At 34.9% G+C, this 26,478-nt stretch overlaps 1 protein-coding gene and 1 long non-coding RNA gene across 4 annotated transcripts in view; one reads left to right on the top strand and one right to left on the bottom strand.

Moving 5' to 3' along the window:
• CDH12 (cadherin 12) overlaps window positions 1-26,478 on the top strand; it is a 352,791-nt gene that overhangs the window by 35,256 nt on the left and 291,057 nt on the right. The gene's annotated exons all lie outside the window — the stretch shown is intronic.
• Window positions 11,839-26,118, bottom strand: LOC119050228 (uncharacterized). Of its 2 annotated transcripts, none has more exons than XR_008390081.1 (3): window positions 25,951-26,118; window positions 20,316-20,406; window positions 11,839-12,054 (listed from the first exon to the last, which is right to left on the bottom strand). It is a non-coding gene; the product is annotated as an uncharacterized LOC119050228 (long non-coding RNA). The 2 variants fall into 2 exon arrangements; XR_005082715.2 differs by lacking the exon at window positions 11,839-12,054 and adding an exon at window positions 17,257-17,404.

Below are 26,478 nucleotides of genomic sequence, written 5' to 3' on the forward strand. Positions count from 1 at the left end.
ACTAATATTTATTCCACTTAGACTGGCATGTTGCATATTAACTCATACAGACTCAACAATTTTGCTTAAATTAGTATTCTCTAGATTTATTTAACTGTAGTCCTTTGTCATATGGTACCAGTGAGCCCTGAAAAAAAAATTGTACAGTGAAAAATACTGAGAAAATTATACATTATGTAAAGTTTAGTTGTGACTTTTATTAAAAAGTTGTGACTTTTTATTAAAGTCTAGTAGCAGTCAAAATATAATTATATGAATAGCTAGAGCATGCAGTGGATTTTCAATATAATAAGAGCACTACAATGGTATTATGCCTTCTCATAGAAAGGAAGTGTTAACTGACGTTGCGATCATCAATTATTTCCTCAAAATATTTGATATAACTATTTTTGGGAATTAGACTTAGAGTGCCTGAGAGTTCGTGCCAACAGCAATATATATTTGTGCATATACATATACACATATTTATATTTAAACTAAGTATATAATGTATACATAAATACACATATCATATATAGTGTTTATGTACATATATGTATATAAATATACATCAAACTCTACCAAGTAAAAACTTAATAATCAAAATTTAAATAATTTATTAGAGAGAGCACAGTCTAGAAATGAACACACTGGTGGGGGAGATTGTGTGCCTGTGTTGAACTTTACATGTTGATATGACATCTAGGATAACATACACATGACATGAATGTCAGTGTGACTGATTATTGAATCTTGGATACTGTCTGCAGTATCTTGAAGAAAGAGATGAGTTTGAGTCATTCTCTGGGCCATAGAATTAGGAAAAATTTTAATTTAGTGAAGTGCCACAGAATTGAGTGGACTATACCTTTCTATATCCTTGCTGTGTAAAGCTTGCATTAGGGCATGTTTAAAATTAATAGCACTTAAAATGCATTTATTCTTATGTTAGTAATATAAAGGATGGGTAAGAAAAAATTAAAATGCATTCAGGAAAATGTAACAATAATAGGAGGTTCTGTGCAGTTACCCAATAGACATCCCTTTCTTTATTGATAAGAGGATGCTATTTGGATCAGGAAACCACACTCACTTATGAAGCCCTGTGATTCAAGAAAGATAGTCAGGCCCCAGGAGGAGAATATAGAGGAGAACTGTGGAAAGGGTCTAGGTCCTTGACGATGATGTTAAAAGGCTGCATTACATGGTAAATTTAACCACTTCATCCCTGGAATTCTTGTTTTGAAAGGTAATTTATTGTACGGTTTTAAACACTTTGTGTTGGGGTTTTATTTTGTTTACTGCCCAAATTATTGTGATAAAAATAGAGAAGGAAACATTATAAAATAACAAATATTTGTTATAAACAAACAAGTGTAAACAAGTGTTTGTTTATAACAAACAGATGTTATAAAATAACTTTATAGAGCATTTCATTATTGTATGTACGTTTCAAAAGATTGGGACACCTAAATCTAAGATAACACTAAACTTAAAAATGTCTAACCCTAAAAATAGGAAGTAAGTGGCAGACTTTATGGAACAGAAAGTTCAAGGAGGTACATTTCTGACTCCCTCCCTCTCTTGCCTCCTTTGTACCTCAATACTGTCTTCAGTTTTTGTCACTGGGGACTCTTCCTGAACAAATATTCCATAGTTTCTCTTCAATAAGATAGATATGGAAGTGATACACAGCAAAACACTTCATAGTTTTTGAGTAAAAAGATACATATAATGTGAGTGTAAACATGAAAGGTCTACTGTATAACTGAATAGTTAAGCACAGGTGGTCTGAAGTCAGGTTTCTAAGCACCGTGCCATGCCCTGGTTCTACCCCTTACCAGCTCTGTGGCTTTGAGAAAGTCATTTATGTATCTGTATCCCAAGTTCTTCAAATTAAAAGAATCTGATCATAAAGCCTCTATACACTGAGTTATTGCTAGGAGGGAGTACTTTATAAAAGTCCCTGGCAGAGAGTGAACACTTACATATGCAACTAAAAAATAGTAGAGAATGCTACCCTTTGCTTTCCTCATTCAGAAAGTCTAAATGTATTACAAAGGATACATTTTTAAATCAATATGCATTGCACTCATATTATCAGGGGAAGTAATTTTCCTCATAATCATGGAGCTGTCTGTCACTGATAGTATATTGGAGCAACATCTTATAGTGTAACAACACTTAACAGCCATATAGTATGTCTATTCTAAGTAGCTAGGAGCACTTAGAAGACATTATTCAATTAATCATTTCAGATCTGTGTGTGATATAGGTCAGAGTTATTATCTCAGTGTTAGAGATAATGATAAGGCTGTACAACACTGGTGAGGTACTTGCTAAACCTGAAGGACTTGTTCGGTGCATGGCTAGGAATAGGAAAAAAGTCTTGTTTCTCTATCAAGGATGCTGTGAAGTGGATAAGGCTAGTTCTTGAACTAGATATTCTTAAATTGTTTTTTCTAAATAATATGTAAGCATATCTACTTGTAACTGTTAAAAGGGGCAAATATAAGAGTGTGTGCCTTCTGCCAGCACCTGCTTTTGAGCATGCATCCACTAACCTTTCAATTTGAGAGGCTCATGAATTCTGACAACTTAGAATCCTGCTTAATTAAGATTTTAATTAGCTGTAGATAGTGATGATGAGTAGAATAACATAGATGTTAATTTTGTGTCTCAATCTAATTGAAGGTTAAAAAACTATCTCACTGTTGAGGTTAGCTTTATCACCAGTTAGTTCTACTGCCAGTGGGTGAATTTCATGATGTTCAACTAGATATATTCCTTTGATATATAAAATTCAGCCTGGAAATAGATTGGGAAGAATGATGGTTTGGCAGGAATTATGGATTTGAATTTTTTTAATTCTAATTTTACTTACCACCTCTCAAATCTCTAACTTGGAGCACATCACAAAACTATCCTAGAAACAGCTTAGCTGTTTACTTAATTGAAGTCATTGTGTCTACAATTTAGGATTGTTGTGAGGCTTGAACAATGTCTGAGAAGTCAAATTGCCTAATGGAATCCAGTCATTAGATTTTCAGCAAATGACAGCTGAAATGGATTGTGGGAAGTCAGTTGACTCATTCAGCATATTGAATTCCTCAAAACAGATGTCCCTAGAAAATCAGAATAACTTCAAGTGTTTGATCGTATCATTGTTTTTCCTCTTTTGGATATTAATCCCTTCAAAGAATACCTTCAATAGAAGCAAGGTTGGCTATTATGATCCTCCACCAAAAAAAATGTTTTTAACTAGTTTGGTGACACCCAGGTTTCTGCCCTTATATAAATACTATTCAGCTATGCATTTTACCCATTCAGAAACTCCTTATATGCTTGCTTTTGGAAGAAGATACTAATAATTCTGTAACATAATGAATTGGCAATTACAAATAGCAAATAAAAGCTCAGTGGGTTCCCTGACAGAGTGGATCAGTTTGTTGGAGCATCATTTCCTACTTACGCCAAAAATGTTGTGGTTGGATTTCTGGTCAGGGCACATGCCTAGGTTGCAAGGTTAATCTCTGGTTGGGCATGTAGGGCAGGTATGGAGGGCAACCATGTGATTGTTCTCTCTCTCTCTCTCTCTCTCTCTCTCTCAAATCAGTAAACATATCCTCAGATGAGGATTTTAAAAAGCCTACTGGGCTATTCTAAATGAGTATATTTTTAGTAAACAGTAAAGTTATGCAATAACCCCCCCTGCAACTCACATAAGAATTAGGAAATACTGGGGGTGGGCTGATGAAAAAGATATATTAATAAGAAGAGAAAGGTATATTTTCAGTACCCAAGGCTCTAGAGTTGAATCCCAAACATACCACTTCCTAAACTTATGACAGTAAGCAAGTTAATTTTCTTTCCTACAACTTAAGTTTATTCATGTATAAAATAAAATGAAAATAGCTCAGATAAATATGTGACATAGAGAATAAGATGACATGTTACGTATAAAACGATTAAAATTGTGTTTAGCAAATAATGTGCATTCAACAAATAAATGATCATGCCTTTCCCTCCATTCTCCTACATCATATAATGTAGGCATGGACTGGAAATGTTGGCTGTAAATTATGTTTCTTCCAGGTGGTATTTTCTCAGAATCAGACAAATACTGTGAGGCTTATCAAGGTCATTGTGTTAAAAAAAAATCCCGTATGCATTCATGAAGCCAGAGGTCTAAATGGCTGTATCACAATGTGACTGAAAAGGCACTATGCAAATCTAATGAATGCTGTCATCATTGTGGATAAGACTCTTAATTTTCAGACTCTTAGGAGGTTTGTCGACTGTAAGAAAGGACTTCGGCTCAGTAAGTGGGTTAGTGTGATTGATTTTTACTACGCAAGAGAGCAGAACAGAAATGAGTTCAACCTATAAAGTGTGAATTATGTATCCATATTTCTATACAAATATGAGAAAAGGATAAAATGAAAGTGAGGAAATGTGAAGGAGTGTGTCTGTGTGGTGTGTGTTCATGCAGAGGAGACAGAAAACACAAAAACAGTCAAAGAGAAAACAGAGAAGTAATGTGAGATCAAGAGCCAGAGAGAGATAAAATGGAAAGAGAGATAGCAAGAAACAGAGACAGAGTAAGACAGAGAGACATGACCATGAAGAAAGGGAACCAAAGTCAAAGAAGGCGAATTAAACCAGAGAAATAAAGATTGGATGAGCAGACAGACTGGCAGACAGAAAGAAGGAAATAAAACCCATCAAAGTCAGTAGTACTTTCTTTTTGTCTGACATAGGAAAGGGTCCTCATTCTTTCTTCATGGAGTATAGTTGCTGTCAGTGGGAGATAACCAAAGAAAACTTGTAGCTCCCCACAAGGGCTACTGTCCCTATGTGGTATTTATTTTTGCAGTATATGCCCCATGCACACATTATTTACCTTGATTACTCTTTGAAGAAATATATTAGACCCTTTGTTTTTATATACTACATATATTAGACATTGTACCATATGAATCAAAACAGTAGTTGAATCATGTGCAACACAAATAATTTGTGTCTGTATACGCAAGCTGCAAAAGTCAGGATGGAAAGAAATTGAAAAGTAAAAAAAAAAAACACAAACGAAAGCCAAATTTTGTTTTTGCTTTTAATTTTTATGGAATGTAAAGGAAATGGGAGAGAAATAAGCATTAAAATTGCCATAAGTGTGTATCCATCTGCTTTATTTGACTCTGTAATGTATGCTAAGTAAACTGTTTTAAAATTAAATGACTTCTTCCTTCAAGTAGCTTAAGATAGCAAAGTCTGTTAAAGAGTTCTGAAGACAGCAAAATATATGAGCAACCACTATGCATAAATAGAACACATCACATTAGTTGGAGAGTTGAGCTCCAACTGGGAAACAGAATTCAGAAAAATGGACAATATCAATGAGTTTAGAGAAACTGAGCAGTGTAATAAGGGAAGATGGCACACAAAGAAGAATCAGATCATTGTAATTTGTTATCAGTACAAAATTAGCACATGCCTGCATACATGAGTATTATCTTTAGGCATTTAAACATAAGGCACTATCAAAGGACAACTTTTAGAATCACACTGAACCAGAACAAAGATGTTATTGTTGCATAATCCAAAATTAACACTTTAAAAAACCCACTTTTCTTCGACTAACCATGGCTTCCCACCTTAGGTGCCATGAGACTTCTCTTGCCCTTGTTCAGCTGCCATTCCTGACAGTTCTGTGTGCAATATTAGGAGGACAATGATGACCTTTAAAACAATGAACGCTATTCATTCTTTAATGGGGTTATGAGGAAAGATTGAAGAAATTAACGTGATTGAGAGAGTACAGGTCGGTGTCACCCTTTGGGTCAGATGTATTTTGGGTCAGATATATATTTATGTGACAGAGAAAAGCTACTAGAAATGGAATATGGATTTTTCAAGCTTCACTTTAATGTCACTAATGAAACCAGGCCCAGAGGAATGATACACAAACTACATCATAAAATAAAATACCCAAACCTATATGAAATGAGAAAATCTAGTTTTCATTACGATATCATTATCTGTTTATAGCACTATAAATGTATAGTATTTATGTGTTCCAAAGCAGAATTACAGATTTAAATTATGTCTTTAAAACTATTGCTGCCATGTTTTATTTTCCATGGTTGATTCCAGACCTAGAGAAATGGGGCATGCCAGAGTCTTTGAGTCCAAAGCACTATATATTTAAAGAACTTGTCCTGAGCAACAAAAATCAAAGCTTTTAAAGTTATAAGTCCCCAGAGGAGGAACAAGCCAAGGACACCAATGCCATTACCACTGTCAAAATCTGACCACAGCCTTAAGCTTTTTAATCTGCATGTGTTTGGCAGTGTAAGGTCATTCTTGTTCCCTAAGGTATCTTTCCTCCAGAAAGGCATTGGCTCCCCATGAGTAATTTCCTTGATTGGCATTTATATGTTCTCCTGCTTAAAATCATTCAAGTGACTAGCAGCCCTCAGAATATAAATGGAGATAGTGAAGCACACTGTCTCACAAACCAAGAGACATCTATTTCCATTTGTGTTTCCTCCTGTTGATTGATATGGGTCTATCTATACCAATTTAGGCCCTTGTTTTCTCATTCATATGTATGTTTCATGCCATTAAAGATATATGAATACAAAGGGTAAATTATGATTTTAAGGTAGTTTATTATTCTCAGTAGAAAATAGCTTTTTAAGAATATTTTCATATGAGATGTAAAGAATGAGGATCAACAATCTAAGTGTATTTTGAACCTCAATACTAACTGATAATAGTACTACTCATAAGTTAAAAGATTTCTAAGATTTGAATAGACTTTCTTCATCATGTTTACTCCTTTCAAAATGTTCTATTTATTTATAGACAGAGGGAAAGGAAGGGAGAAAGAGAGGGACAGAAACATTGATTTGCAAGAAAAACATCTAGCAGTTGCCTTCTGTACATCCTGCCCCCACCCCAACTTAGGACCTGGTCTGTAACACAGGTATATGCCATGACCAGGAATGGGACTAGCCACCTTTTAGGAAAATACTTGAAAATGTTAATTTGATTGTTTGATTACTAAAACTTCAGAAACAGAAAATGTTTTTTTAAATGAAGGGTGTTTTAAGGATAAGTTATTCTCCACATGGACCTTTAAATGATAAAATATGGACACGGGAACAAATAAAACAAAACAAAACAAAACAAAATAAAACAAAACAAAACATGAGCCTTTATCAAGAGATAATCCAATTTACATCAGTAGCTATCTCATCCCAGCTGCAGTCTTATATTTATTCAAAAATATTTAGTGTCTACTATACACCGGGTCCTCTTGTAGGTGTTTGGAATATATATATATGAATGAAAGAGATTAAAAATTTTGCCCTCCTAGAATTTGCATTCTAGCAGAGTAAGACATTTGTTTATATTAAAAATATTAAAAATATAAACAAATAAGGTTATAATTGATAAGGAAAAAAATGAACAACAGAGTAAGGGGGTAGATCACAAATGACTGTCGAATACACACAGGAGTGAGATTGGTTATTGCAATGCTTTAAATAAGGTCATGAAGGATTCACCCATTGAGAAAGTGAAACTTCAGCAGAGACTTAAAGGATTATCCTCATGTGTATCTATGCGAAGAATAGCAGAAACACACCTGGTGTATTCTAAGGTTCTGTAGGAAGCTAGTGTAGAGACAGAGGAGAAAGTGAAGAGCAGAGCAAGGAAGCGTGAACTGAGAGAAATTGAGGGTCTGATCATTAGGGCCTGCGGATCATTGTCAGAAATTTGACTCTTTTCCTAAAATGAACTTCCAGTGACTGCAGGATAATGAGCAAGGGGATGACCTCACCAGATCTACATTTCGACCAGTCCCTTTGGCTCCTGTGTGAGGACAGAATGTGGGTGGGGAGGGGGAAGGAAAAGCTGAGACACTGCTATGAGCTGGGACATAAATGTTTACGCAGCAGGTCGTCAGTGAATTAATTTCCTTTACTCAGGGATGACACCTGGGGAAGCAATAAATTCAGTGAGAAGTCTGATCTCCTGTTAAACATGACAATGACAGACCTGGCAATGAAGCAAAAGAGTTAAAGGAATTCATCATCACCAAGCCTTATTATATGAGATGTTGAAAGGACTCATCTAAGAAAACAAAGATGATGAAAATATGAACAGTAAAATGACAAAAAACTGACAACTATCAACAGCTGAAAACAAAATAAAAAACAAAAACCAAAGCAAACTAAGTAAACGAGTAGAACAGGAAGAGAGCCTCAGAAATGGAGATCACATGGAGGGTTAGCAACAGGGAAACAGAGGCGGGGAGAATGGGGGAAAAGGTACAGGGAGTAAGAAGTATAAATGGTAGGTACAAAATAGGCAGTGGGAGGTTAAGAATAGTATAGAAAAGGGAGAAGCCAAAGAACTGATATGTGTGGCCCATAGACATGAACTAAGCGGGTGTGTGCTGGTGGGAGGGGGTAGAGGCAAAGAGGAGTAAAGAGGAGACAAATGGGGCAACCATAATAGTATAATTAATAAAATATGTCTAAGAATAGCTGTGCTAGGAGAAGAGTGGTTTCTATAAAAAGTTTTTGGTAGCATTTCTTACTTATTCTATGATGACTTTCAGTAAGCAAACCTGGAATATATCAGTTTATGAGACATGACACTCTGGATAACAGAGTGTAAATTATGTGACTCTAAAGTATGAAAAAGAACTGTTCCATCATATAAATGATTCTTTCTGTTTAAGTGAACTGACCAAATACTTCATTAGACTTCTCATCTATTTCTTGGAAAAATCACATTTTATAAGATAAAAATGTACATACGGAATCACTGAGGGCCCTAAAATTCTCTGCCCCACCTGCATCTCTTGCTTACTTGTAGCCTTGAAATTATTAATAAATGTGATACTGGATCAGTTCCCTAAATCATGGGAATCTCATTTGATAATCCAACTCTGAGTGTTGTTGCAGATGGCAATACTCCTGGCAAGAAACAGTGGCAGCTCATGTCCTGGGAAGAGCAACAGAAATGATGAATAATTTCAAATTATTGCATTTTTGGATCATATTCTACTAATGGGATGAGTGTAGATCATAAAATAAAAAGAGGATTTAATTATGACTTTAAATGTTTGGGTCAGACTTTTTTTCTTGAGATTTGTATCAGTCATGCAAGTGGTGAATGTAGTGGATATTTGAGTCCCTGTATCATTAACATGAAATGTGCAGGATGGAAGGGAGGTCTGGGGTGGAGATAGACACTTGATAGCTGCCATCATATTGAGGATATTTAAAGTTCTGACACTCGATGAGAAATCTAATTGAACTTATGTAAGCAGAGTAGGTAAGATGGTTAAGGTCTGAGTCCTTACAGAAGACACTGGAAGGCCATACTGAAGAGGAGGAACTGACAAAAGAGGCCATCAGTGGATAATCTGTGTGGTCAGAGGAGGATAGTGTGAGATACTGAGATCCACATAAGAAGAAGGAAGTATTCAACCATGTCCGATGTGGCTCAGAATTGGGTGATGTGATTTTTACAAAAGCAGTTTGGTTGAAGGCAAATACCACATTCAGTGATAAGCATAAATGTTTTTGTTAATAGGACACAATAATTAAGCTACCATGTGTGATGTTTATGTGAATATATATATTTAGTATCTTAGCTTTTAGTTGTCTCAGATATAATTTTAATATCCAACTACAGTTAATGAATACATTTGAAGTGCTTGGATTTCTTTCTTCAACCTGTTTTTTATTATGCTTACAAAAACACATGCTATCTTTTAAGTGACTTATTTTTTAGGCTGCCAAAATTGACTCATTTTTTACAAGACCCTCAAATCATTAAAATTCCCCATGTGAATTTTCAAAAGAGATCAAGAAAACTCTATAGCATATCACACTAACGGAGAACTCATTGAGACTAAAGATACTACTAGAGATAAAAGACACATGAGATTATAGAGCAAGGATATAGCAAAGTTTACATAAAGGCTCAGTTCTATATGCATCTTCTTCACATTGTATCTTCTCACTGAATGGTGGTATGAAAACGGAAGAATTTGGCAAAATCACAGAGTGTATGCATTCCAGGGGCCATGTGTATTACAGGGAATCAGAAAAAGGACTTCATATAAGGCCAATTTTCTCAAACATTCTTGCCAAGGAACCTCTGGAATTGATTACTTTCTGATCATGGTGTTTAATATTGATATTCACTTTGGTTTGTTCATTTAAGGACATGTTAAGGCCCATGGGTACTTACCTTATTAGAATGAATAGTTTATTTGGTTTATCTCTTTCTGCTAAGCATTATTCATGTGACTACTCAATCTAAGAATAAAAACTGAGAGTTTGGGAAAATATTCATCAAGGAGATACCACATCTAATATATCCAACTTAGAATGTTACACACTTATTTTAAGTTTTTTCTGTAAAAAAATGCCTTCTGTAGAGATATTGCTACCAGATTGAATTCATTTTCAGTTTTAACTGTGTGTGCCAAATGATGGATACCCTACTGAAATGACTATTTGAGGCACTACAGAGCTCTCTGGAGCACATGCCTGTACAGATGTGCTCCGACAGAAGAACAAAAGATGGGTGATGATTTTTGAATTTTCTTGGACCTAGTAGATATTTTATTTTTATTCACATCTATTATTTGTTTGCCTAACACATTAGATAAAGGAGTCATAAAATATACATACACACACTTTTTTCTTTTTTCAATTATCTTTTAAATTAATTTTAATTTTATTTTATGCTATTACATTTGTCCCAATTTCTCCCCCTTTGCCCTGCTCCACCCAAGATACCCAACCCCACCACACAGTCCCCACTCCATTGTTCATGACCATGTGTTTAAGTTCTTTGCTTACTCCATTTCCTATACTGTACTTTACATTCCCATGGCTATTCTGTAACTACCAATTGGTATTTCTCAATCTCCTCACCTCTTCATCTGTTTACCCACAATCCCTTCCCATCTGGCAACCATCAAAATGCTCATTGTATATATGATTCTATCTCTGCTCTTCTTGTTTGCTTAGTTTTTTTTAAATTGTTGATAGATATGTATTTCTATTTTACTGTTCATAGTTTTGATCTTCCTTTTCTTGAATAAGTGCCTTTAACACTGCATATAATAATGGTTTGGTGATGATGAACTTCTTTAGTTTTGCCTTGTCTGGAAAGCTCTTTATCTGCCCTTTGATTTTAAAGGATGTCTTTGCTGGGTAGAGCAATCTTGGCTATAGGTCCCTGCTTTTCATGACTTCGAATATTTCTTGCCAATTCCTTTTAGCCTGCACAGTTTCTTTTGATATATCAGCTGACAGTCTTATGGGAACTGCCTTGTAGGTAACTAAGTACTTTTCTCTTGCTGCTTAAGTGTCCATCAGTAAATGAGTGGATAAAAAAACTAGTACATGAACACAATGGAATACTATGCAGCAGAAAGAAAGAAGGAGCTTCTATCCTACATGAAAGCATGGATGGAACTGCAGAGCTAAGTAAAATAAGCCAGGCAGTAAATGACAAATACCATATGATCTCACCTACAAGTGGAACCTAATCAATAACAACAAAAAAAAACAAGTGAGCAAATTAGACCAGAGACATGGAAATAAAGAACAAACCAACAGTTACCAGAAGGGTAGGGGGAGGGGAGTAACAGGGGAAAGAAGGGGAAGGGTCAAGTCAAGGAACATGCATAAAGGACCCATGGACAAAGACAATGTGGGGGAAGATAAAAGTGAAAGGTGGGGGTTGGGTAGAGCAGGAGAGAGTAATGGGGAAAACTAATTGAAAAATAATAAAAACGTTTAAAAGGTTGGATTCTTATTAAATTTATTTGATCTTATAAAAAAATTTCTTTACCTTTAACCTTTGGCATTATAATTATGATAGCCCTGGAGTGGGCCTCTTTGCATCCATCTTGTTCAAGATCCTCGTGCTGGACTTACATGTCTATTTCTTTCACCAAATTAGGGAAATTTTCTCTCATTATTTTTTCAAATAGATTTCCAATTTCTTTCTTTTTCTCCTCTCCTTCTGGCACCCCTACAATGAGAATGTTGGCATTCTTAAAGTTGTCCCAGAGGCTCCTTACACTATCATCTTTTTTTTTTTAATTGTTTATTTTCTTCCTGTTGTTCTGATTAGTTGTTCTTTGCTTCCTTATGCTTCAAATCATTGATTTTATTCTCAGCTTCATCCACTTTACTGTTATTTCCCTGTAAATTGCTCTTATTGTGATTAGTATATCTGTCCTTTCTGACTGGATCTTTTTTATGTTGTGGAGGTCCTCACTAAGTTCCTAGTTATCCTTATGACCAAGTTCATTGATCTGCCTTTTCCAGGAAGGAGTAATGATTTTAATCTTGTTAACAAACAATTAAAATTATTTCATGGTAAAATCAATTCCAGTAAATTCATACCCATTCAGTAGATAGGCAGTAAAGAATTTTATCTGTTTAAACTAAATAGATAAGCAATTTTTCTATCAGATAAAAACCCAGGTGAGTTTTTGTTACAGGAGGTATCCAGTATTTAAGTATCTTCACTGCAGATACTGTAATGCATTAAGACAAAGTTTTTTACTTAGCTGATTAAAAAAATATTAATAATGTTTGTCAATAGTGATTATATTAGATAATGAGCTGCCAGAGAGAAAATTCATCTGGACTATGTAGGACATACATAGAGATAAGAAAGAAATAATGTGGTTTGGATTAATATATCTAATGGAAAGAAATGGCACTAAATTTAAAAAACATGTTGTCAGAAAAAAATTACCCCATGTACTATTTTCTGATTAAAATAATGAGGCTTTGTTAGCACAAATATGCATAATTATAGACATATCCTTATTACCTTAACAAGTATTATTGTAACAAAACTGGCCATTTTCATTATGTGGTAGTTGGATAATAATTACCACACTGACTATTGAAAAGCAGTGCTTTTTTTAATTCTTATTTTCTTCTTTATGTAGTGTTGTTAATAGATCTCATCTTTCCTCTCTCCTCTGACTTTTCTGTGAAAGGTATACAATAATAGTTTGTTTCTCTTTAGCTGATTTGATATTTTTACTTGCATATATCATCCCTCCTCTATTTTCTGCTTCAAATTCACCACTGCTATAAAATCTATCTGGGGAACCTATTAACCTTTTACAGAAAATGTATGTTCAAAAGACTAGGGAAACAATAACAACAATATAACTATGAACAAATTTGTATATATTCAAGTCTCACTTTTATATGTAAACTCTTAAATGCTGAAAGTAAAGCTATTGGTGTCACAAAATTTCAAAGCTGAGAGGGCACCACTACACACCTTTCCTCTTCTAAAATATATTCCTATAGCGACAGTATATTAGAGAGTTTTTAAAAGGCTGACTACAGTTAGTGTGTCAATGAGCAGTAAATCAAGCAGTTGTTGAAGTGTGTTAGAACATTTGTAGTGATTGTGCTTACAAGGCTTTTGCTTTTAAATATCATAACATGCATTGAGATCAGACAAAAATATACATTTAAAATTTTTTAAATTTATTTACTTTTAGAGGGTGGGGAAAGGGGAGAAAGAGAGGGAGAGAGACATCAATGTCTGGTTGCCTCTTGCACTCCCCATACTGGGGGCCTGGCCAGAAACCCAGGCACGTACCCTGATTGGGAATTGAACTGGCGGCCCTTTGGTTTGCAGTCTGCACTCAATCCACTGAACTATACCAGCCAGGGACTCATTTTTTAATTATATGAAAATTGGGTATACAATACAAGGGCTACTGCTGAAAAACATGCTACCACATGTAGTGTGATGGACACCATATTTAGAAATATTCTAAATAAAGCCAGACTATCACCATATTTCTAAAGAATGCACTCAGCTTTTTTACTTATTTCCATGTGCAAATTAATCTTTTATTATCCAACTACCATTTCTTTCCATTAGATATATTATGTGAGTGCCAAGTCTTCACGAGTGGATCCTTCAATAAAAGGTAGTTGTGCTCTGCCAAGCTCAGAATGATTTTTGAGGACTAATTGAAAATGCTTGTGTATCACTTAATATTACATCTGGTTTGATTAAAGCTCACTAAATGTCATATATTTTATTATTTGCAAAATAGTGATGAAAGCATGCATGTTAGATATTGATGAAGCCATTTTTCCTCTCTGGATGATGCCTTGGAACCAACACTACACCAGAATCTTTTTGCTAGATTTATGGGCTACCTCCAGGAATCACAACATAGGCCAGCGTTATTAGTATTCAAGTCCAAGGACAATAAGGACTTTGCTAGGTTAATGCAGGTGCCTAAATAATGTATATTTATTTTTAAAGAGATTCATCCCAAATTGCAAAGATGAATTCAGTGAAGTAGATACACAGAACCCATGCTACTTGTAGTTTCTCTCTGTTTTATATATCAGGCTCGAAATACTGGGTTTGCATACAATAGAGTGAGTTGTAATAAGATAATTCATTTAACTTCAGACATTAGTTTTTATGAATATAAGATGGCCATTAGTACACTTGAATCTCATTATAATCTTCATCCTGAAGACAATACACTGAACTAGATTTGGATTTTAGACTTTTTGCCAAATATTTATTCAGATTGGTATCCAAATACACTCACTCACATTAGCCATAAGTAAAATACAAATAGGTATACTGAAGAGTTCATTGTAATTAATGCTATTTTGTTTGTTCTTGATTCAAAAATATTTCAACATTGCTTTCTTGATTTTCTATGTATTTTAAACTAAACTTATTACACAAACTATGGAAATATCTAGGTGTCATTATAATATAATAATATAAACATTTATTTAATGTTTAGACCTTGTAAATTTTAAAGGGAAGAATAAAATATGGCGGATTATATTTTCAGATTTATGAGAAGTAAACTAAATATTTTTCCTCTTGCATATTTATTGGCAAATGATTTGTGTATCACCTTGCAATCATATTTCAACAATGACTTTGATGAGACACTTCCATTTTATTTGGTGAATGTCAGGTCAAATGCATCAAACAGGCTTCAGTGTATGTTAGTTTCACTTCCTGTTGTAAGTACAGATCTGAGGATCTATGGGAAATGTTATCATTATATAATACTCTTGCACTCTAAGAACACCTACAAAATTACTCTTCTCAGCTGAAACATGATGAGCTCCTTTTTATAACCAGGTTCAATCTTCCTTCCTCACGGAGCAGGTAAAAGGAAAAAGAGATATTACTCAAGATCAAAATTATGTGGGCTCCTGTGACCCATGTAAACCAGACCATACAAAGTGCCCATCAGGGAAATGTAAATTTCTCAGAAGCAACTAGATCACCAGACATAAAGGGACTTACAGATTTTCCTGCAGTGTCTACCATGCAGAAATGAAATATAAGTTTCTGGTCTTTCTTTTGTTAAACTATGCCTTTTTGCCTATTAATGCTTATACTAGAGTTCATCTAACATAGAGACATTGAAAAACATATGTTTTCTTTAATCCATTTAAAGAGCGAGAGGGAGAGAGCGAAATTAATTCGGTAAGGTTGCAGTGGGGGAAATTCCAACGTCCTGACTCTCTGTTTATACTGTATTCAGTACACTTCATATGGGCTACATTATGCATATGTAAAACATACTTGCCATATTAGTTTGAAATGTCACCACAGGTAAAATGTCAAAAAGGTTAAAAAGACAATGTGAGATTAACTGCAGTTATAATTTTACTTTAAAATGTCTCAGTTCTCTAGTGTTCACTGAAGTTTTATTATTATTATTTTAAAGGTTTCAAATTTTGAAACAGTAGCAGATCCAGCCAACCCCCTAGTATTATATGTAAAATGTGTGTATTTTTAAATCATATTCATTTTTCCACTAAATTAAATGATGCATGTATTATTTTAATTTTTTCTCAATGATTTAAAGAGCATAGATAGATGCCACTTCATGAAGTTTAAACAAGGACTCTCTAATATTTATCATTTGTTTCAATTTAAATAAGACTTCATATGCAAATATGGTTCATTCATTGATAAAAATCATGTTCAGTAAGTTGTATTGGAAAAGTCTTTGTCTATTCTCTTTATATATTCTTTCTCATTAAAGTACAAATTAAAGTGACCTTCCTTTTATTAGTTGGATCACTTTAGCGGAACTTGTTTGCTGGAGATCTCTGAGTAAGCTTATGTGCTATTATAACAGAGAGGCAGCAAGCAAGCTTGTCTCCTGAATATGATTAGAAACTGACTTCTGATGAAATGAGTAAGGTAAAAAGCATGCTCATGCATAGTCCTTAGGCCATGGCCCATAATCTGTACTTTCATCATTGTTACTGAATGTGCAGTGAAAACAAGAACAGAATATTTAATGTTATCTTGTCTTCCTGTTTTTTGTCAGTAAGTAAAGATGCAAACCTGTGCAGCTTCTCCTCAGGGAACCCCAAGAGGTGCATTTGTGAAGGAACTTAACCTTCCACATCAAGCGCCAAGCAGGCAGGGTAATGAGACCTTGACAGGCTACCAGCTGACATATAGGTTTTATTAGATTAAAAGCTCTAAAATGCCCATAAGGCAGAATGAGTCCTTGCATATTCTCTAATTCTAGAAGGCAGAGAATTGTTCTAGTCCATAAAACAAGTGTATGCAGCTCATGCCTGTAAATCTTTTTTTAATCAATGTTGCTTTCGTTTCTTCCTATTGTTTGGAAGTATATTTCCTTAAAGACATTAACTAGATGCTTATGCAATATTTCTCATCCAATAGCAACTTTTTTCCTTTGCTAAAAAAAATAAACTTTAAAGATTTGTAAGTGCTTGAAAAAATCTATGTTCAATGATGCACAAAATATATCATTTCAAGGAAATTACTATGTTTCTCTGAAAACTAAAATATCTCAATTGTTCTTTAATAGCATGCTTAAATAGTACCATGGTTTAAGATCTTTATGTTTGCTTAAAATTGAATTTCTAACTATTCATTTGTCTTAATATTTTGTTTCAAGTTAATTTTCTTTTTTTTAATTTTTTACTTGAAAAGTTAAGAGTTTTGGGCACTACACTTATATAGTGGCCCTCATTATGCTCGTGGTAATCAATAATCTAACTTGGTCACCAAGATTTTCCTCCTACTGTGGGACACTTTTTGCATAATCCTTGGGACTGTGACTATGATAGAGCTTACCCCCATGATTTAATGATGATATATGCATAGTTGACCTTAAAATAACTCATGATTTAATCACAGCAGACTTTTAAATGCAGAGTTTGGTCAGAAGGAGAATCAGATCAATGTGAGGGGGTAGCGGTTCCAGGTGAGGGAAGTTCACTTCATTACTGAGGTGGAGGGTCACATGGTACAACCCGAAGACAACATCAAGGAGCTGAGCTCACTCACCAACTGACAGCTAGAAAACAATAGAAACGTCAGCCCTGCACACACGGTGAAATGAATTCTGCCAACTCTCTGCACAGATTCATCAGCATGTGCCTTTTTCCCCAGCTCAGCCCCCCAGTGAGGATGTAGCTGACTAACACTTTCATTTCAGCCTTATGAGACCCCAAGAAGAACACCCAGTTAAAATGCACCAGACTCATGACCAGCAAAGATGGTTCAATTGTATATCCATATTGTTTTAAGTGGCTTAATACATGACAGTGCTTCTTGTATAGCAATAGCCAAATAATACAATCTCATATGGGTTGAAGAATTTCAGTGGATGGTTATTCCTTGAATTTTCTAAGCCATTTGTTAATTTAAAAGCATTAGTTAAAATATATTGAACACTTAATGCACCAAGCATTATATTCCTATTTGCATGGAGTTTCTAATTTGGTCTTTACAGCTTCAGTGTGAAATGGTTCTACTATTAACTCCCACTGTACAGATGAGGAAACTGAGGTTTAAAGAGTTGAAGTGTTTTCCTCAAGGAGAAATGACCACTAACTTTCAAATCCAGAATATAAAACTAAGAGGTGTGATGTCTGAGACCACATACATGACTCTCTCTTACAAGTTCTCAGAAACTTGGATCCTAGAGACCCACTCTGATTCTAAGAAGAACTATGCCAAACAGTTTGGCAAAGTCTGTAAACACTGGAAGTGAAACCTGTGACTCAGGGGCTTGTTAAAAAGGTAGAATTGTAAACCCAAACCCAGATCTTCTGGCTCAACATCTGCATTTTCTCAAGAACTTCAGGTGACTCATCTGCACATCAGATATAAAGGCGAATGTGAATTTCCTTCCTGACACTATGGCCTTAGGCTCAGCACTTCATTCTGACATCCTTATCATTTCACGCTTCTGTAAAACGAGATAAACCACCAAATTTTCTTTAACAATTAAAGCATGCCTATGTGTCAAGCATATTTTCTACTACTACTAACAACTTATAAATTATGGTTGCTTTAATTGTTAAAGGTTGCTTTAATATGGAGGTTAACAACAGAGGGTGAGGATGGAAAGTTCTCAGTGCTTCTGTCCCTCTGGAGCCCAGCAGGGACTCTATGAGGCACACTGGTTGCTTTGGGGATCCAGTCTCCTGGGAGTATGGGCAGGCCAGAAAATTCTGCAGTGAGATAGGGAGGACTCGGCAGCCCCACAGCCAACAAGTTAGCGCCCTCAGGAAATGGCAACGTGGACTTAGCTGTGTGCTTGCTTCTCTCTCCCTGAGTATGAAACCACACTGATGAATGACGTCTCCTGCTATTTCCCCATAAAGAGAGATCCCTCTGCACTGCTGAGACCTTTTTTCATCTGTTTGCAAACACTGAAGCTCTAAGATCAGAGACTGTGTGAACTGAAAACATTATTTTTACAGTTTTTTTTTTCTATTGGCTAAAATATACAATAAAAATCTAGTAATCACATATATATATATTATTTTAATTTTATGTATGTATATTTTATCTATATATACATTTTATAAAGAGAGACTTTGTTTTCATTTGTACTCTTTTAGAAGTATTTTTTTCTTTTTCTTTCCATTAACTCAACCATAGTCTTCCTGCATATTTAATCTTAACTCTGCATTGCTTCTGGAGGGTGGGGTTAATTTTTAAAAAAATTACAATAAATAACAATAAGCTAAAATCCATGGTAATTTCAGTAAAATCATATGGATGCTGTCCAAATGTAAACCACAATCAGAGAACGAAGTGAGACAATAGAAGTAACCGAGAGTGATGTCTACATGGACGCAAATGTCTGATACGTACAAGCTTTTAGTTATAGAAATAACAGTAGTGACAGATGCATGAGGTTCAAAGGCAGGCAGTTGACATAAGGAAGTCCAATCTGTTGTTAAATGTATGAGAATTTTTAAGTATAATCCTGATTGATATAAGAGCAAACATTAAAATACCTATAACAAAAATATTTTTATGGCTCTCTATACCAGATCAACATTTTTAAGGTGATGTTATAGGGGCTCTCAATTGCATTTTTAGTATAAGGTGTGTCATATGTATTTCATTTACATTATGGCAAGATTAAAAACTAACACCATATCATCAACACAATTTGATGATGGTCACTAAGAGAACTTAAAAGGTATTGTGAGTTGCTGCATGCGTACTTCATTAGTAAATAGTGATCAGGATTCTTGTGTTAAAAACGTATTTCTTGTTTTGTCAGTCATTACAATTAAGTGTTGGCAGCCACTAGAATCATTTAGGTAAAGTGTACACTGTATAACACAGGCCCATTTTCATGCTAGAAAAACACTTCAGTGCTATAAAGTTTTGTTTGTTTGTATGTTTTGTTTTGTTTTATTTTGCTTTGTATTTTTCTTATACAATGGAGATAGGCAATCACTGTCTATTGCAAGACAGGGAATTGGAATATATTCATATTGCATTTCTGAACTGTGTTATGCTTCAGAAATCTCTGCACTCTTAATCTCAACTCTTAGATCATTTCTTTCTCTACTTATCTGTATGATAATCCTTTTCTTCCTCAATGTATCAATTCATTCTGTTAACAAATGTTTATCTCATACCTCCTATGCCCCTACTTTATGACTGCCTAGAAGCTATTTTCTGCTGTAGTTTACATTATTTTAGAAATGTAATGCTTGGCTGAATTTTTTTTGTTTGTTTATTTTGCCATGAACCACCATTCACCTCCCCTTCTTCCTTTGTATCTATTCTGACTTCTGTCTAACTAGGATAGGAAGTGGATAGATAGATGTATATTTATTCTTGGGAAAGTTAGAGAATTGGGATATATAACAGCACACATGTGGCCAAAAGCATCTCAATAAAAATAACTACTTTCAAGTTTTACTTGTTTAAAGACAAGAGAATCTGAATGGTACCTGTCAGGATCCGTGTGGCAGCCTGATTCACCATCACTCACAGTATTTCTGTAAGCTACTAAGAACTTCCTTTTTACACAACCTAAGAAATCTAATGGAAAAAACAGAGACCTCATTAAAAGGTGATGTGATCCTAGATCCTGTAAATAACTAGTTGTGTTGCTTTGAATAAATTTTAAAAAATTGAAGTTTATATATTGTACGTGAATACATATACAAATATATACACAATTATAAAATTGATTATATAAATGTATGCAATATGTATTATAATTATATATTGATTGCTTATAATTATGTTACATGTGTAGTTTATATAATTGTGTATATATGATTTTAATATAAGATCTTACCACAAATGTTAATAGCCATTTTCTCACAAAAGATTTTCTTTACGTGGAATTGAAGAAACACTGATTTTTGTTATTATGTTTCCAGAATTCCTCACCTCTTTGGATGAGTAATATAATAGCTTAGAGTTTCTTTACTATAACTCAGCTCTTGGAACCTATTTTTAAAAATAATATACAATTACTCTTTCAACCTGGAAATTCATTTAAATTTCACAAGATTGCCATAACTGTGGTTGATTCTAAAGAATACATGGTTTATATAACCAGATCATATTTGAAAATTAAATAAAACTTAAATTTCATAGAACTCAAACTGCACAGTAATTTCAATTGACTTTTAATGCACACATAATAAGAAACTTGAAAAATGTCATTTAATTTAAGGTAATTTGAATAAAAATGATTATCACTTCAATAAGGTAATATCTGTTTTTTAATTTTATATTTAACATTGTACAAATATCCAAAATTATTAGCTTAACATGTGAAAAGATTGTCATTTTTGAATTGGGGGAAAATAAGGACAGTCACAAGATAAGGCAATCAGAAATCTTTAGTGATTCATTCATTCATTTATGTTGAGGTACATGCAACAATAAAAAATGGAGATAAATCCTGATTTCAAGGAGTTTGCATTCTGAAAAAAGAAAAAAGTTAAAAAGAAAAAAGTTAGTAAAATATGATGTTATATTAAGTTTTTATAAAAATTATGAAGAATGCTAAAGCAAGATGAATTAGTCACAGGGCTTCTTTAAAGAGGATATTTGTGTAGATACCGTAAACTATGTGAAGAAAGTGTTTTTGTGAAGAAAGTGTTTTTCTGGCAGAAGGGCAAAGCAAAGTTCATGATGCAGGGTGAGTTTATCTTATTAAAGAAACAGGAAGGAGGACAGCAGAACTTTTATAGTTTATCACAAATTTGTGAATTATTTTCTTGTATCGTCATATGTTATCTGCATATTGTGTGGATATTAGTGGAGAAGCAACTATCATATAAATACTAGATACTACTTGGAAAGTCAAGAGAATAAGATGGAAAACATTTTTAGGGAGGAATTTACAATATTGTGAGGTGACTATACCAGACAATAGATATTGTGTGCTCCCTAATGTCGGGTAAATTTAATTTAATTTACATAATGTTGCAAGGTATTATATTTGCCAAGGTATTTATATGTGGCATAAAATTTACCTGACACCTGGTTCTGAATCTATATATCTAATTGTGTAAATTTGATCTTGGCTGTGTCATGAGTTTCTGGTACACACACACACACTGATGTCTAACAATTGGTATTACTATGCAGCTAACATATTGCCATTTTTCCTTATAACAGGGTCATGAGCACATTTTTATGTGATTCTTATTATTTCATCTAAACAGGTAGAGCATTAAAATTGGTGTTAGAACAGATGCATCTTCATAATACATAAAACATACTGAACACGTCAATCCCAATTTTACATTTTAGCTTTAGTACAAAAACCTGATTTAAGTTTTTGACCATGAAACTTTGACCAAGAGAACAAAAATAATTCAAAAAATTTCTTTGTGTCTCCATTGTGCTTGTATCTAAATGATATCTCCTGTCACATTCAACTTTAAAATGCCAGACCTATCATCTGTGATTACACATCATAGATGGCATATCACGTTCAGAGAGTCCAAAAATGTAGTCTTATATTTAAACCCAGATTCACTTCTCTAATGTTTTCTGCTTCAGTTTTTGGTACCACCATCCACTTGGTTTCTGATTCCAAAACCTGGGTATAATGTTCAAGTGACAGTATTTGGAGTCAAACACCATAGTTTGAACACCAGCTCTACTCGGTGGCTCTCTGAGTTGGACAAGTTATTTAATGTCATTGTGCTTTACTTTATAATATTAAAGTAATAATCGTACTACTTCATATGGTTATTGTAAGAACTGAACGAACTGATAAAGGTGAAATGACTTAAATAATTTGTATCCACAAGTGTCACCTGTTGTTTTATTATTATTTTTTACCTTTATATTCCTTAACCCAGACCCTTCACATTCAATTTATCACCAAGTTCTCCCATTTCTAACTGCAAAATATTTTGTAACCCCAGTCTCTTGGTTTTCACCTTCTTGGTCAAATCCACCATTATCTACCTTTAAGTTGTAAACTACTCATATTACTGACCTGCTGAATACTGCTTATGGCTTCCCAATAGTCTTAGGAGAAAGATAAACATATTTAATAGCAAAAACATTGTTGACCAACAGGCTTTAGTCTACCTCTTGTCCCTAATACGTCTCTCACTTATTGCTCACTAGGCTCTTTACTACGCACACCTTCCAGTTCTAAGTAGTTAGGGACTCTCTTTTCTGATCATGTCCTTTTTGCTCTTCAAGTCTCAACTTAAACATGATTTTATCCCCAAATACCCACTCTCTCAGCAGACTAACTTGTTCATAGGCTCATGTGGACACTACTCACTTTCTATTCATGGAGTTGTCACTACTCTAATTAAATTTTAGTCTAACTTTTTGTTCATATCTTCCTCAAAGGTAGGGTCACTGAAAAGGAGAATTATACCATTACGATGTATCACTTTATCCTTAACTTTTGGCATATAGCTTCACCATAGTAGATGTTCAATAGGTATTTGCGCCTGGCACTAAGCCCTGTTCTCACTGAAATCACAATTCAGAAAGGAAGCACAGAAAACAAGTGTGAAGAATGTTACGAAGGAGATATACAAAGTGTTTCATGTTGCTCAGTAGGGTGACAGTCCCTCACTTCATCTACGTTGACAGAGAAGACCTCCATAGAGACGCTTTGTACTTTCAAGCTGAGGTTACAGTGGATAAACATTGGCAGGGTGAAAGTGTCAAAGCATGAGGAGGGCAGGTCTAGGGAGCCCCACCTGCCCACTCTCTGGGGCAGGAGCAAGTGCAGTGTCTGCAGGACCGAGACGTACATGGCCAGTTCCTGGAATGACGTCAGTTTGCAGGAAGGTATTTCTTTGATGACACATGTAGTGTAAGCCTTGGGGCTTTCCCATCCTGTTCTGCTCTAAATCGAGACTTCAGAAACTTCCGACACCTCCCATACTGCTCTGTTCTAATCAAGACTTTAGAGACTTTCCGACACCTCTGAGATGAGAAGGAAGATCTTAGTTCACACAATGCTGTGTTGATGACTCAGGATCTGATTCAAATTTAATAAAAACCCTACCAGTAGTAAAAGATATGCCAGTTTTTGCTGTAAGTTTGTATAACACACACACAAGTGCGCACACACACAGAGGTCAGAAAAATTATATACCAAGGCTGGACTTACATTAAAGTGGAACTGTAGCTTTTAACTTTATACACTTCTCCATTTTCACACATTATCCATCCAGCATATCTTTTTGGAATTGTGTGATCATAACTCTTGAAATACATGTAAGTTTTAAGCAGAAATATGTATTTAATTTAATTCACATAACTTGACAAGTATGATTGAGTATGAAAAATGTATCTTTAGTTGATAAATCATCACATTTATGTTTATCTTGGCTAAAGGTGCTGAGGGATGAGCATGATGCTACAATTATGAACTAATATTTGTATACATGTAATCATTTTTATGTAAAGCATGATTTTACTAGGATTTCTCTGCTTCAAGCCATCTCAGCCATGCAAAGGGATAAAAGTTCCAGGGATTCATTTGGCAGCATGTTTCTGAAAGGCTGTTTGGTGCAGCTGCCTTCTATTTGTTTCATCAAGAGACGACACAAAACTACAGTAGATCTTCATGATAAACTGGCAGGAAAAGGCCAAGATAGCTTTATCACATAGCAACTTGACAGTAGGAAATGCTAAACTATTACAGTGTCTCATATCCTATGAACAGAGACGGACTTTCAAGGGATGGCTCTCAAGCTCAAACGTGACTAAGATAAAGCCGCAGGGCCTTGACTTATATTTCAGCCGATAGGAGGAAGATAAAATTAGATACCTTGAAATATATTAATAGTCATTTTCTCAGGAACCCTTTGCTGGTTTGAGCCCAACACTAATCTAAGGAATTAAGCTGTCCTCCTTTGGATGTTGATAAGCACTGAGATCCTCATTGATCACTGGGATTTCCTTTGCTTTCAGGAAAGAGGTTAAATCTGTTTAGAAAGTGTGTGCCCAGGAAAGTCCTGAGACAAACAACTTTATGGAAGAGAAACTGACAGTTTGACATACATTTCCAGAATTTAAAGAGTTGTTGGCTTTTCTTTTGTGCAAATTATGGAGTGGGTGAGAGTGACAGAGGGATGACACCAGCTAAATGGAACCATCATATAGACGGTCAGCCCAGATGCTTATTCACACTGTTCTGCTAACCCCCATATTCAGGAATGCTGCCTCCAATGTAAACATGCATGCTCTTCGCAACTAATTATACTAATTTCACCAATTATTTAATGGCTTTCTGCAGTGAATACTAACCTGAGCAGGAGCACACCAATACTCTGAGTGGTAAATAGAGTATTTTTTAAATCTAAAGGTTATTTGTTAACTACAAGGGGTGAATTAATAAATCACAGTGTGTTAAACCTTCCAGACTTCTTAGGTGTTTGTTTTAGTGGAAGGGAATAATATGTGGGAAAAATAGATTGATGCCCAACTTCACTTCAACTTTAAATTCCTTTTAAAAAGTTGTAAAAGTGTATCTGGTTATCTATTTTGCCTGTAGGGTTTTAGTTTATACTTGATGTTGGGATGAGCAACATTTGTTCATTGACAGGATTTCTATTCATATCTAGTCTCTCCCTGTGCAAAAATGTGTCCTGCATAAGTTAATAAATAAAAAATATGGAACTGACAAAGTCAAAAGTTGGAGAGCAATAAATTTACAATAAAACAAAATATTAAATTTCTGCTTTTATCTGCATGATGTTAAAATTAAGATCTTGTAGAAATGGCTCAAAATCTGTTTGATCTTACTCCTATTCAAATATGCTCTTAATGTGTTAAACTTTAACTTCATGTTAAATAGGTTTCCACTTGTTAATGGCAAACCTTCGTCTTTGGATTTTGGCTAAGAAAGAATTCAGAGCCAAGGCTCCTATACAAGCAAAAGATTTTTAGGAAGTCACAGAGATAGAAGAGGTGATCCATCTCGTCTACATGGACTCAGAAAACAACAAGTTAAAGAGGCAAAAGAAGGGGTCTTGGAGGTTAGGAGAAAGAAAACAAAGGCTTCAGGGAAGAAAGGGGGGAGCTGTGGGTTTGTGAGAGTGAAAGAGAAAAATTATGCTGAGTACTTGTTCTTACCTGGGTTTTACCTGGAGGTCGCGGTGGAGCATCACAGTAGAATATTCATCAGCTTTCCAGATGTGTCCATTCATGGCCATGGTTTCCACTGCTTGGCTGGCACCAGGACAGGGGTCAATAGTCACGGTAACTGTTCCTGATATCATCCATGGCTTTGCCCTGCCTGGCCTTGCTACTTTTCTGGGTTAGTTAAGAGCTGAAACACAACTGAGGTTTAAATGTTAACTCAAGAGCTTAATGCTCAAGGGAGTGGTCCTAGAAGGAAGTTATATAAGGTTATTCTCTGGTTCCCTTGTTTCTCCTCTACAGGCATCTAGAACTACTGAATAAGCAATATGCTAGGGAAGGAAAGGTCACGGGAAGGTCCAAATGGCAAGATCAGTGATATGAAAGACGAGGGGTCTAAAATGCTTGAGGAGCGTTATGCTACAAGGAAAGGTCACCCTGGAGGCAAGGTCCGGCCCTACAACTGTCTCTTGCTGGGCACCTGGGCCTTTCCGCCCCCCGGGACCTTCCATACCTGGCCAA

This window comes from Artibeus jamaicensis, unplaced genomic scaffold (genome assembly GCF_021234435.1).
Source record: "Artibeus jamaicensis isolate MK-2021 breed Jamaican fruit bat unplaced genomic scaffold, CSHL_Jam_final scaffold_369, whole genome shotgun sequence".
Taxonomy (NCBI): domain Eukaryota; kingdom Metazoa; phylum Chordata; class Mammalia; order Chiroptera; family Phyllostomidae; genus Artibeus; species Artibeus jamaicensis.